At 35.4% G+C, this 14,991-nt stretch overlaps 1 protein-coding gene across 1 annotated transcript in view; it reads right to left on the bottom strand.

Annotated features, from left to right (window-relative positions):
• The window catches only part of ROBO1 (roundabout guidance receptor 1), a 1,116,478-nt gene that overhangs the window by 312,745 nt on the left and 788,742 nt on the right, over positions 1 to 14,991 (bottom strand). The window lies entirely within an intron of this gene.

The raw sequence follows: 14,991 nt of genomic DNA, 5'->3' as shown, positions 1-14,991 counted from the left end.
AGGCAGACGCTTAACCATGGGACCCACCCAGGCGCCCAAGAAAGAGCTTTAACTGAATCCATATAGCATATAAAAATATTTCCTCAATTTGTATGTGTGTGTATGAGTTTGACTGTGTGTGTATACTTTCCGACTTCAGCAAAAATCCTTTTAAAATTGGAACCACTTCAGCGCAGCCACTATGGAAAACGTTATGGAGGTTCCTCAAAAAATTAAAAATAGAACAAGAGCAATTCAAATTCCAGGGATTAATGAAGGAAATGAAACTGCCACCTCAAAAAGATACCTGCACTCCTATGTTCACTTCAGCATTATTTACAATGGCCAAGACACGGAAACAACCTATGAATGAACAAATAAAATAAATACAGGGTGTGTGTGTATGTGTGTGTGTATATTTCCACACACACGCAATGGAATATTATTCAATCATAAAAAGGAGGGAAATCCTGTCATACACAACAGCATGGATAGATCTTGAGGGCATTATGTTAAGTGAAATAAATCAGACAGAGAGAGACAAACCAAACTCACAGATACAGGCAACAGATTAAGGGGTACTAGAGATGCGATGAGGGCAGAGGGGTTGGGGAAATTAGATGAAGCTGGTCAAAAACTATAAACCTCCAGTTATTAGATAAATAAGTCCTAGGAATGTAAGGTACAGCATGGTGACTATAGTGACCAACACTGTATTGCATATTTGAAAGTTGCTAAGGGAGTAGATCTTAAAAGTTCTCATCATAAGTGGGGCGCCTGGGTGGCTCAGTCAGTTAAGCATCTGTCTTCGGCTCAGGTCATGATCCCAGGGTCCTGGGATCGAGGCCCGCATCGGGCTCCCTGCTCTGCGGGAAGCCTGCTTCTCCCTCTCCCACTCCCACTGCTTGTGTTCCCTCTCTAGCTGTCTCTCTCTCTGTCAAATAAATAAATAAAATCTTTTTTTAAAAAAAGTTCTCATCACAAGAAAAAAAATTATAATTATATGAAATGAAAGATGTTAAGCTAAACTTATTGTAGTAAACATTTTGCAATATATACATGTATCAAAACATTATGTTGTATACCTAAAAGTAATAAAATTTTATATGTCCATTATATCTCAATAAAATTAGTTAATTAATTAATTAGTTAAACTGAAACCATTTCACTTAAATTAACATTCTTTCCATCCACCCCTCAGTAGCACTGTTATGGCTTAGAAAATGGTTATCACCATAACTGAGTCAGTCAAAAGAAGTACCAACATAAAGGACTAGAGTCCTGGCTTTATGTCTTACTTTAAGGAAAAGCAGAAAGAATGTTCTAAATTTTGAAATATTTAGCATATACTTACATGAAAAATATTTTTATTTTTAAATATTCATATTAAATCTTCATAGCAATGTTCTTATTTTATTAATTTTTAAAGCTAACATTATAAGAGAAAAATCTGAATTTAAAGTTTTTGGAAGGATTCCCTGTGATCATGCATCATAACTTATGTTCAAGTAGTATATGTTAGATTAGTAATGCAAACACTGGAATAAAATTTTATAATATACATTTAAATGTAAATGTTAATGAATAGTTTGTTCCACGAAGATTATCTAGCAATATAGGGGGGGAAATTATGCTTACTTCTACTGAAGTATATTCATACCCATTTCTTTTTCAATATCCCTGCACAGTATCCACTACTTAGTATAAATTCTAAAACTTAATTTCATTCTATTTAAGGTGTATTAAATGTCATAGTCTGAGCTAATGATCAGAATATGGTATTAAATAAATGAATGTTGTACTTGAAACTTTTCCGAAAAATTAGCTGAGTTGTATAATCATAGACATGACTTGTCATTGGAGTTGATTCTAGGGGGAAAAAAAAGTTTCTTAATAGGGAGAGGAAAAAAAAAAAAAGAGTGAGGCATAAAACACACCAAGCTAAAAAATACAGGTAATGCGTGCAATCTCTCATTTCTACTGGGGAAACAAAATGCCAAAATAATTGCACATTAGCGGCTTTGGATATAAAGAAAACGTTTTTTTCAGTATTGTTGGTTGGTTGGTGGGGATCACTATCTAGAATTGTTTACTGATGGACATTTAGTAATAATATACCCTCTGTGACCTGTACTAGATACTACAAGTTACACAGTTTTTGGAATTAAGTGGGAAATACCGACAATCTAATACAGGAATTACATACTATGATAAAGGAATATAGGGAGGGGTGAGTAAGGTTAACCTTGATGTGATTATGGGAAGGATAGGATACATAGAAAAGGAGGCTAAATTAAAAGATGGCTCTTCTGAGCTCTGAAACTATAAATACTTTTTTCCAGACCAAAGGGATGGGATAAGGAGAGCGTGAGTTCTAGGCCACAAGGCCAGGATCACACTGAGCCCTGCCAATCATTTTGAAGAGTTTAGACTTTAGGGACATTCAAGAATCTCTGAGTGGCAATCAAGAGTCATTCTTGCAAGTCATTTTAAAGAGTATAGACTTGGGTGCTTGGGTGGTGCAGTTGGTTAAGAGACTGCCTTTGGCTCAAGTCGTGATCCTGGGGCCCTAGGATAGAGCTGGGGTCCTGGGATTGAGCCCCGACTTGGGCTCCCTGCTCAGTGGGGAGTCTGCTTCTCCTTATCCTTCTGCCTCCCCCCAACTCATACTCTCTCTCTCTGTCTGTCTCACACTCCCTCAAATAAATAACATCTTTAAAAAAAATAAAGAGCTTAGACTTGAAGGGCACTGAGACTCTCTGACTGAGCAATCAAGAGGGACAGATCAGATTTTTACATGCAAAAGAGTATTACAGTTATTTAGGTGAAAAATGATGGTGACACTAATTAGAAAAATAGTGAGAGGGATGGAGAGAAGTGGAAAAGTTCTAAAGCTATTCAGGACAAATCATCAACAAGACCTAGGATCAACTGATGTGAACAGACAGAAAGAAAGGAAGGAAGAATTAATCTTAGATTTTGGGGCTGGAAGGCTGGATGGATGGTGGTAATCCTTTTCATAGCTAGGAAAAAATAAAGGAAAGGCAGGGATGGAAAGGAAGATGGTAAGTCTCGTATTGGACATTTGAACTAGAGGTACTACCAGGACTTCCAAATGGAGCTGGGTGTAGAGGTCCAGTCTAGAGATAAGAGAACAGGGTGGAAATCTGGACAATAGTTCTCCCTGAATCCAAAGGGGTAGGTGTGGTCACCAGGGTAAACCACAGAGTAAAAAAAGAAGAAGTCCTCCAGGAACTTGAACATTTCAGCTATAAGCCAAGACTCAGACAGACAAATAAGAAGAAAATCAATCGCATGTAAGTGGTGGACCTTGCTAGTTGCCTACTAAACATCCATTCTCTGTTCTTCCTTTCAACAAATACCAAATTTTGCTTGGGGAAGAAATGGGTTGGTTAAAAACATTTCTCCTTGCTAAAAAAAAAAAAAAAAAAAAAAAAAAATTATAGACTTCAAGGTGCAGTCACTTGCCCCCCAGGACAGCAAAACCAAGACTTAATTGCAGTTTCAAACTCTCCAGGAATGGAAATCTAAGCCAATAAACCTGAAATTTTTGGTCAGCACCAATGAGGTAATCTGGCACAGGGACCCTCTCCATTCCTCAAAGGAAGATGAAGTAATATGTATGATGAGACCCCCTACCCTTCCCCCTAATGGAAGGTGACTTTGCCAGAAACAATCCTTCCTTTACCTTTGCTGATAACTACTGGCCTCACTTTCCTTCCTATAAAAACCTTCCATTTGTTGTTACAACTCCTAGGGGCATCTTTCTACTTGCCATGTGGGATGCTTCCTGATTCATGAATCACTTAATAAAGTCAATTAGATCTTCACATTTACTCCCTTGAGTTTTGTTTTTTAACACCACACATCTTTGAAACTACAGGTGGCCATGTGACATAGCTCTAGCCAAGGAAATGTAATAGAATTCTGTTGGGTGAGATTTCCAGAAATTTATTGTTGTCCTGATTTTTTTTTTAAAAAGGGGGATGGGAGCTGCTGATTTTTTTTACATTCCTTCATCTAGTACAGCACCGAAAGGTGATATTGAGAGGTACAACCATCACGTTGTAACCACAAGGAAGAAAACCACAAACTAAGGCTGGCAGAGCAGAAAAATAGAAGGAAGCTGGATTCCTGATGGCTTCTTGGAGCCGCCATACTTTTACTGTACACCCTTCCTCCAGAATCAAATTTAAACCTGTCTGTTCAATTTCCCAACTTTGGTTCTATGCAGTAGGATGTAATGTGGATCTAGCTGGGTGCCATGAAATTCTGGGAAAGCGAACATTTCACAAAGGAGGTCAATTATGTCAAATGCTTGCGAAAGGTAAATTATATCCATTATAGAAAACAAAGTTTAGAAAGTTGAGGTCAAGACTATTAACAGTAACAGGATATTAGTGAAAGAGAAGGGTAAGGCCACACACAGTGCTAAGCACCTCTTTGCAAAGTTTTGGTAAAGCACCATATTTGAATTGCCTATGTTTGGAATATTGGCTGGATCCCTGTTATAGCCTTCAACATACTGATGTAGAAGAAAACATTCCTGGAAGGAAAAAAAAATAGAAATAGAATAGTATATTATATTCTTACTCTTACATTCTTGAAACAAAGGAACCAAGGAGATAAATAACCACAAACCTGAATGGGAGACACACAGACACTTTTGCAATTATATGTCTACCCACAAGACGCCAAATACTAATTTTTACCCAAAATGCATTCTGATAAAACAATTTATTTTCTGAAAAAAATATTTTGGCATTCCATATAAATGTGGGAATTGTAGTAATTTAGATCCCCTACTCATGCTTCCTAGAATTCATTAATATTTTAAAACCTCTAAAGTCTTACAGAAAAGAGATGTGTAAAAGTTTGTTTAAAGACTTATTTTACAAATTATTTTTTAACAGCTTACAGAAATACTTCACTGGAACATACTTTAAGAAAAGCCACAATGAAATATTTAAATGCTAACCATGCCAATGACAATAACTTTATAAACCTTCAAAATACATTTATCATAAAAGACATACCATGTACTGATATATGAAGACGATACATCATTTCACAAATATTTACATGGATTTTAAGTACATTTATGTTTGAGAGGATGGCTGACTTGGGGAACAGAAAACTCATTCTGAATGTAACCATATATGGCATTAGCTTGTCAGCCTTCACTTACCTGCAATGAAGAGAGACATCCTTTGGAACCATAGGAAAGGAAGGAGTACCCCTATCTAATAATGAGCCTACCATAGTAAATGCTCATGATACAACAGTTACCATGTATATAGTGCTTTATCAACCAGCCACACTTCTAAGCACTTTGCATATATCAACTTATTTAATCCTCCTCAAACCTCTCTAAGGTAAGTAGAGTTAATATCCCCCTTTCACAGGTGAGGGAACTGAAGCATAAAGAGGTTAAGTAAATTCACCAAGGTCATAGAGCTATGCTAAATGAACATTCACTGAATTTGTTGAGAACAAAACTAATGACAGAATTAGTTGTAACTAATTCTATACAAATTATATATGTACAAATATATATATATAAATATACAAAATACATATGTGTATACATATACACAAATTACATACATACAAATTCTATTTGTAACTGTAAAGAGTGTCAATAATGTTCTCTATGGATAAAACCCATTATCCAGGGTTAAGAGAACCCATTACATTCAAACAACACAAACTCTTGGAATAGATCATGAGAAATGTATGGTTATTCACCTGGGGTTGATAATTAAAATTTTGAGGGAGGCTTAAGGAATTATAACCAACACAGTTCAGAAAGAACAGAGACTTTAGTGGTATTTAGTTGAAGGAAGGGAAGGAGGGAGGCAGAGAAAGAAAGAAAAGAAGGAAAGAAAGAAAAGGAAACTTATGGAATTGATTTTATTGCCTCCCAGTGTTACAGAGTATGACCACAGAATTCTGAGTTTCTTCAAGGTTTTAGTTTTTGGTGATTTAGGCAAAAGATGAGAGGACAGGAGTTAAAGGCAGCTGTCAACATGTTCTCAATCCACTGACCACAAAAATATTTTCTCCTCTCCTGTGGAATTTTGGCTCTTTGCTACTTTTTTTCCTGAGGTGGATCGAAAGGAAAATACACTATAGTCATATTTTCCAAGAATTCCCTTAAGCAAGATTCAGCAAGGTTACAACCTGTCCTACGCTTTCATTTTAGAACTAAGGGAAGTCACTTGGGTAAGCTATGACAAGTGCTGAGTTATGTGATCAAAATGCTCTCAGTATCCTTCTACATCAAACACAGACTCCTAATCCATTTTCTGGTGTCTGACAGAGATAAGAATCTGATAAAATGGTAACTTAATGTGACTCAATCTAGATAAAGTACAGTATTATGTGGAAAAGAGATACAGGGTGATGGAGAGGAAGAGATTGAGAAAGAATATAAATCCTTGGGGGGAAGGGATGTCCTTTCCCATTTTCTTTTTAACTTTTGGCTTTTCTTCTAAGTTCTACTCCATCATTTACTGGATAATATTAAAAATGTCCCCATTCAGGCATACTAAATATCTTGGTCATAAACTTTTACTTCTCTTGACAAGTGTAAAATGTCATAGGCACTATTAAAACTTCAATTTAGACCTTAGGTTAAATACGACTTAAAATGTTACTAAAGCTACAATTTCCACTTTGGAAATACTAAGAGACTAAGATTAGAAACTGTTTGATACTCAGAAACCTAAATTAAACATCAGATATAATTTATTAAAAATTGGGCCCCACTTAATAACTATCTTCAAACATATGAGCTGCTATATTAAAAAAATGGCTTTTCTATTATCACTTAGCATATAATATGAAAAAAAGACTTCCACAGCATAGGATTTAAGTAAATTAAAGTAATAACTTTGTGTTAACATATGCTGATGCATGTAAGGGGTACTGATGATAGAGCCTAGATAATCTTTGGCTCTGAACCTCTTTTAATACAACAAACGATCTTTAGATAATTTAAACTAAAAGTTAAAGGAACAGATTAAATGACTTCCAAATGACCCTCCCAGCCTGGTTCTATTCTTATTAATAAATTCCAGAGTTTCCATAGTTTTCATTCTAGAAAATTTAAAGTAAAAAAGCTATAAATACAGCATTTCACTTTTGGATTACGTTAAGTAAATACAGCCTTCCATGAATTTACATAAAAACACCTAAGATAGAGTTTGTGTATTACTTTTCTTGATAAACAGTGTTATGGATCTGATAAAGTTTTGAGTATTCTGTTCTTTGCTTAATATCCCACTATCTGTAAATATTCGTACATAGTAAACATTGTTTTCCTTCTCCAACCAGGCTAATGTATATCTCTCTACTCTTTCAAGTTTAATCCTTACCATAACTACACCATCCCCCAACCCCCAGCACATTCTCTCTCTACCTCTCCCCTTGTCTATCTCACTCTCCGTCTCCCCTCTTCCCTCTCTCTGTCTCTGTCTCCCACTCTGTCTCTGTCTCTGTCTCCCTCTCTCTCTGAGTTTCTCTCCATGTTACTCTGGATGTGTCTCCCTATGTGTCCTCCTGTGCTTTTCTTTCTGTGTGTTTCCCTCTCTCTATCTCTGCTCCCAACTTGCTATGCTATCTCTACTAGTCTCCTGTATATCCGTCTCCACTCTCCCCTGTCCTCACTTCTGGTTTAGAAACCCAGGGTAATTAAAATCCACCAAAAATCTTGTTCTTAATTGCTTCTCTTTTCAAAAAAAAATCAACCACATTGGGTTTGCATTCCAAAAGGTTTTCTTGGTTCTAGAGGATGAGTAGGGGGTCTATGAACTCCAGTTTAGCACAATGTATACCACTGCTTCTCAAATCTGAATTTGCACGAGTTACACTGTAATACTGTTAAAATGGAGGGTCTGATTCAACATCTCTAACTTGCTTCCAGGTAATGCCAATGCTGCTGGTCCCCAAACACACTTTGAGTAGAAGCCTCCAACTGCTGCCCGTAACCCACCCAATCCTTCCCTCACCTGAGTTTGCTTCCCTCACACGGCTAGACACAGCATTACTATCCATATGGGTTTCTTCTCTTTCTTATCTCTCTCTTGCCTACTTAACTGCAGTGTCTACATTTCCACTGGTTTTTACATCTTAATTTTAACTAAGCTTTTTTAAAAAAATTCATTAACCACAAACTAAAGCCTAAGATTGTAATAAGAAATTTAAAACATTACTATGCTGTAATTTCCCTTCGATTTCTCATCGAATTTGTTTCATTAAATATAAATCTACTGGACTATAATAGCTTTACATAGAATATATAGATTACTGGTAAAGTACAAGAATACAAGTAACTGTTACTGAACACCTATTTTGTGTATTTTTTCCCTATCCAGAAAGAAAAAGAGAAAGTAAAGATACCTAGGTCTTATTCTGCATTTGTAGATTTTCCCGAGGGAACTTCGGAAAACCCCTTCAGGTACTGCTGAATTTCCTGAGTAATGTTATCCCCAGAAGAGTTTCTTAAATATTCCAGAACCTTGAAAGAAAGAAAAATTCCCAGGGAAACAGTACCTGATGACTGCATTCTAAGTACTGTTCTTTCAAGTGAGTGTTGGAGATCATGTGAACTGCTTGACTTTATAAAGAAATTGTGTGCGGAATGAGTGAAAACGGTAGATTAGACGGCTCCTCGAAGTGGCATTATGACACTTTATCGTGGTCATCACACATGGAATAAAACGCTTCTAAGTTACACACCAGATCACTTCACTTGCAATGTGCCAGGAATGGGGCCAGGCACTTGGGTCATGGCATGGTTCCATCTTGAGATGAATGTAAGGGGAACAGGAAAGGAAGCATATTGCAGGCTGAGATAAAAGAGGAACATACAATTTCCTGGGATCGTGATGGGCTGCAGCGTACCGAACTACTGTTAGCCACTCAAAGATAACATCACCTAATCCAAACTCTCAGTCCTCATCTGCATGGTCATAGACTTGACCTGGACTTTGCTATTACCAATAATTGTATCTCTTGCAAAATTTCAGCCTCTACTGTCTCACCCTTCAGAATTAAGCCAAGGGGTGCCTGGGTGGCTGAGTCGTTAGGCGTCTGCCTTCAGCTCAGGTCATGATCCCAGGCTCCTGGGATCGAGCCCCACATCGGGCTCCCTGCTCCGTGGGAAGCCTGCTTCTCCCTCTCCCACTCCCCCTGCTTGTGTTCCCTCTCTCGCTGTGTCTCTCTCTGTCAAATAAATAAATAAAATCTTTAAAAAAAAAAAAAAGAATTAAGCCAAGTCTTCAATCTTCAAATCGAATCCTTGCTTTTCTCTTCATCTTCATTACTACCATGTGCTTCACTAGCATCATCTTCTGCCTGGAATACTGCAGGAGCTTCCTAATTGGTCTCCCCCAGTCATTCTGCAACTCATTCTCTATGCATATAGTACTCAAGTATCACATGAGTGACATTTTTATAGTATAAATCAGATCATGTCATCTCCACTATTGCCCAAAAACCTCCTGTGGTTCTCATGCACTGAACATATAATCCAACATTATTGACCAGGTAACAGGACCCTACATAATCTAGAACCCCCCCATCCCCCTAGTGTCTCCCTTACGCATACACCATACCCACCATCTTTCCTTTCCTCAAATACACCCCAGTCTATCAGTTTCTTAAGGCCTTTTAGATGGACTGTTCCATCTGCCTGAAACGCTTTTTCTTTTACTCTGTGTCTTGGTAGCATCTCGTATTTCGGTTCTCAGTTTGACCCCAATTCTTCCTGGCATATGGCACAATTTTTAACCATAAAGTTATTTGTATAGTAGTTGCTTATTTTCTGTCCTCATTCCTTCTCCCCCTTGTATTGTAATTTCCATGAAGGCAGAAATCATTTCTTTTTTGTTCACCACTGAACAGCTAGAATGAAGTAAAATGCCTAGAAAGAGTTATTTTGGAAAAAAAATTGGGGGGATAAACTATATTTTAGTATTTTTCACATATTGATTTAATTTCCAGCTTTAAAAACAACTTTTTTAATGCCCACTTTGGGTAACAAAGAAACAGAGAACATTTATACCCCCCAAAATATTGAATAGTATTTTATTTTAACCTGACAAAAAAAGTTTAAATTGATAAAGGCAGCTTAAGCTAACTTATATTGTATTAATTAAAATTAGTGACACCTGAGTGACTCAGTCAGTTGAGTGTCCAACTCTTGATCTCAGCTCAAGTCTTGATCTCAGGGTTGTGAGTTGAAGCCCCACAATGGGCTCCACACCCAGTGTGGAGCCTACTTAAAAAATAAATAAATACATAAATAAATAATCTTAAAATTAATTATACTAACAAGGTTTAGGTATGTTTTATTAAATACATTTGTCACTCATTTTAAAATACATACAAATGATTCTCAAGCTGGTCTGTGTATGTGGGAAAAACTTCTAGCATTTAAGTCATAAGTAAATTAGGAGGATTAAAAGGAGTGATATGATGATAAGATTCGAGAGGTAACCAGATCTATCTTGTTATTTTAATATTTTTTACAGACAGTACTGTTGAAAGGAGGAGACACTGCCAAGAATTTCCCATAAATAACTAAATACTGAATTGATTTTCTGGAAGCCTCAAGGGGCTTTATATCTAAGCATCGACTAGTGCTGAAATAATCATCTTAGTATTTTTCAGCACATACGAACACCATCTACTTTTTGAGAAAATAAAAGGAGTGGCTCATGAGACTGGTAAGGGTATATGTAACCTCTAACCCCATAATTACTGGATTGAATCTTATCCAGGATGGTGAATCTAGTAATATTCAGCAGAAAGAAGTTGTTTTGTAGCATCCAACCTAGAGAGCTAAATTTTTCCAATTAGTTTTTTGACACAAATATGTGTTCCAACATATCCAATGCCTTTTTTGGCCACCTAAGACTGAATAATGATTGAATAGCAAATAGTTTTCCCCAGAGCATGTACAGGGACCTTAAGGTATCTAAAAAGCTATCTACCCAACTTTCAACAGTAGTTAACTCTTGGTGATGAGATTGCAAGAACATGTACATATTATCACAAATAAAATACAATTTTCCAGAGTTATATAAAAATGATCTCTGTAAGCTTATTAAATCATATTCCTTAATCTGTGGTTGGGAGTAAAGAAAAAGAAATGTATAATGTGCCTCTACTCTTAAGATCTTTCTACAAATCTACTAAAGATTAATACATAACAGTTATAGGAGATAAAGGAAAAACATAAAAAGTTTGCCAAAGAAGTCAACAGAACATGTACCCTGAACCATGTTTAACTAGAAGGGGTTTTAAGATAGAATATAACCTGTTGGTTATTTATGAATAAATAGTACATTCTCTAACAGAGCCAACTCCTCTAACACCCACAGTCAAATGATCAGCAAACTTTGCCCTGTCTTCTACTAAAATGCCCATTGGAACTCAAAATTTCTCTTTATGCCCATTGTCACTGTCATCTCTCAGGGATTCATCTCTTCATGGATTATGAAATACAGGTTTCTGCCTTCATATTTCATATTAAATACTCTTTGAAAAGAGAAAAACAAAAAAAGAGAGAGACAGATAGAGAAAAGGAGGAAGAAAGAGAGAAGGAAAGAATTTTTATGTCTTTCAAAAGAAAATGACCACTATCTTCTCTCTTAATATAATAACTAAAGGATGATGCTCTTACTTTTCCCAACAAATAAAGGATTCCCTCCACAATATATTCACTTGAAGGTATAATGTATCTATACTTGATTTATGACACAATTTAAACCTGACATCTGGATGCAACAAGTGATCTGATAGGCCTGCTACTTACATCATGGAGATTACAGAACTTTTTTCCCTGATTTTCTGATTTTTATTTCTCAGTTACTTAACATGATAAAATAACTATAAACCCAATAACAAAAATCTAAAAATAATCATTAAAGGCAGCTATGGACCAAATGTTTGTCTCCCTCCCCCTCCCCCCAAATGTACATGTTTAAGTCTTAATCCCCAGTGGGATGGCACTTGGAGATGGGGAATTCAGGTGGTAATATGGGTTGGATGAGTTCATGGGGGTAGAACCCAGGATGGGACTGGTGTCCTTACACAGGGATAAAAAAGACCAAAGCCCTCTCTCTACCATGGGAGGAAACCAAGAAAAAAACTCTCACCAGAACTGGACCATGTTGGCACCCTGATCTCCAACTTCCCAGTCTCCAGAAATAAATAAATGTTTGTTGTTTAAGTCACCCAGTACATGGTATTCTTTTTATAGCAGCACAAGCCAATAAAGACAGGCAATAACAGAATATATTCGACTGATAGTAAAAACTCAAGTGTTTAATAATCATAATCATGTCATAGAACTTAGCAATGCTGCCTCTTTACTTAAGTGAACAAATACATAAATTTAATTAGAAAAAATATGGATGTTATCGCAACTGTAAAAGTTATAAAACTGAATTTTTTCATTTGTCCCTGAAAGAAAAATGATTTGAATCAACACTATTGCATGTCCTGCATTAACACTGAAGATTTTAAGGTAAGGGTAAATTTCTCATACCACTGATTTCAATTCAAGGTGGAATTTAATATATTCAACACATTTTTTACTTAACCAGAAATTAATTTAAGAAAATTTACTTACTGAGGCATTTTACTTATATTTTAGTATATTAATGCACATATCTTTAAATTTAAAATGAAGTGAGTCCATTTTTCAAGTCAGAAGCATCAGATCCCATTTATATAAAAATAATCTTGGTGTTTGATGAAAAGAGATAAAGAGGAAAAAAGTAATGAAAGTAACAGCACCAGTGATTAAATTTATAATTTATAATTTATGATTTATAATTATGTGCCAGTCACCGTGCTACACACTTTATATGCATAATTTCACTTAATCATGAATCAATTCTGGAACAAAGAATCAGTTCATTTTAGAACGTAACTGTACCAGGAAGCGAAAAGATGTTTAAATCATTAAACTAAACAACTAACATTCTTCCTTTGCTCTTGAAAACAAAAATAAGATATAAAAACGGTTTTAGAATGTGGTGAAAGCACTTGAAAACGGCAAGTTAAAAAAATAAAACAAATTAAGTAAAGGAAACAATAGTTTTAAATACGCAATATTAAGCAAATTCAATTTCAAAGATAAAAAGTCTATTAGGGAACAATGTGTGTGTGTGTATAAACTGCATAAATAATTCTGGTGTCTGACCATAATAGAGGTCAGATTGATTATGTGTGTGCACACAGTCAATTGATCAATATTTTAAAATATAATGGCATATTCTATTTCCACGTGCTCATCTGAACCATTTCACCTCCAGGAGTAATCCCTTCCATCTTCCAAGGTGCAGATTTTAGGAATACATTCTATTGTACCTAGGTAAAGACATGGCTACCTAGCATCCATGGTTAGTTTACTTTATCATTTTACCCAAAGGAGGAAAATTGGATAAATCAAATTCTAAATCACTTTGATAAGTATCATTTAATAACAACAAAAGATCATGTTATATTCAAAGTAGTGAGAAAATACTACCTCAAAATATAAACATTTACCCCAAAGTAATTACTATTAAAATGTACCCCAGTTAATAAAATCTGGGAAGACTTAATCTTTGATTAATTGGACAAAATGTTTATTTTTGTTTGTTCTTTTTCCAGGAAAGATAGTTCCCTGGTTTTGCTGCTAAGACAGCTAGCAGATGTCTGCCTAGTCTGAAGGGAATTTCTTTTCCTCAGAGAAAACAGCTTAAATAGGAAACAAATAGCCATATGCTAACTGTGCACAGCTTAGCAGATGACGTAGAGGGCCATGTTCTACGATGGAAAGCATGAGGGTCAAGGTTCAGATTAATTTTCCTTAAAATTCAATGCAATTACCCAAGATCAAATTACTTATTAAATATAAGTTTTGTCTAAGAACTGTGCTATCAATTTGTGTGCCAGGCACAAAATGAAGTTCTAAATTTAGTAAGTGATTATGTTGGGTTCAGGAGAATGGAGAATGGACCCATAAAATATTTTCCTAAACATTTAGTAGACTCTTGAATAGAGCTAATACAAGACAAACAAGAGAATACCACTTGCAAGACCATTTTAGAAAACTTACTTTGAAACTGAATTAGATAAAGAGTAAAGTTTTCATAAATCTTAGAAACTGCGAGCGATATCTAAATTTTCCAATTTAATGTTCCCATCAAGATATAGCATTCTTGGCTTACAAAGAAAAATAAGAATTAAAAAAATAAATTTAAAAAAATACATCTGTGATTAATTTTTTTTTCCTTTACAGAGATAAACTTCCAAAAATTCCAGGAAACTTTAGTAAGGACCATTATATATTTCTTAGTATTCCAATTTTTAGACTTTATAATTGTGTGAGATAACTTTTTAATTGCATCGAAACTGAGTTTTCAAGAACAAGAAATGCAGCTTCTACCACATGGCAAGGATAGGCACCCAAAGGCTGGCCAGTGCTTTTCACTGGGTCTAACCTGGTTATAATTGGGATTTAAATGAAAATAAAAAATAAACAATCCTAAAAATAACCAATAAATGCAATCCTTTTGGTGTACTTTTTAAATTTCAATAAATATTAAAAACACAAAAGACACAATTATCATTTCTATACAGAAACAAGGGTTTTCAATGGCATTCAATATCTTTTTTTTTCCAGTGTTTGTGAGATTGACAATTGTTAGGAACCGAGAAATCCAGTTGTTGTTACAGCTGTAAAACTTGGTTTAAAGGCAAATAAAACACAGATAAATGTTTTTAAAAGCATTACCAACAACTGTGCTGTGAAATCTGGGTTGCCTCTAGACACTTTTGTTAATGCTATTACTTTGGGCTACAGTGTCACTAAGAAATTAGATGCAATCTTTGTCTTCCTGTGTCTTTGGGAAGAATAAGAATAGTTCTTATTGAACTTCTGGAACCTAAACTAAGAAAATGTGAAAAAAAAATGTAGTAATATTCTCC

Source organism: Leptonychotes weddellii, chromosome 1 (assembly GCF_054177405.1).
Source record: "Leptonychotes weddellii isolate Sample4059 chromosome 1, ASM5417740v2, whole genome shotgun sequence".
Taxonomy (NCBI): domain Eukaryota; kingdom Metazoa; phylum Chordata; class Mammalia; order Carnivora; family Phocidae; genus Leptonychotes; species Leptonychotes weddellii.
This window is presented reverse-complemented; position numbering and strand designations above follow the sequence as displayed.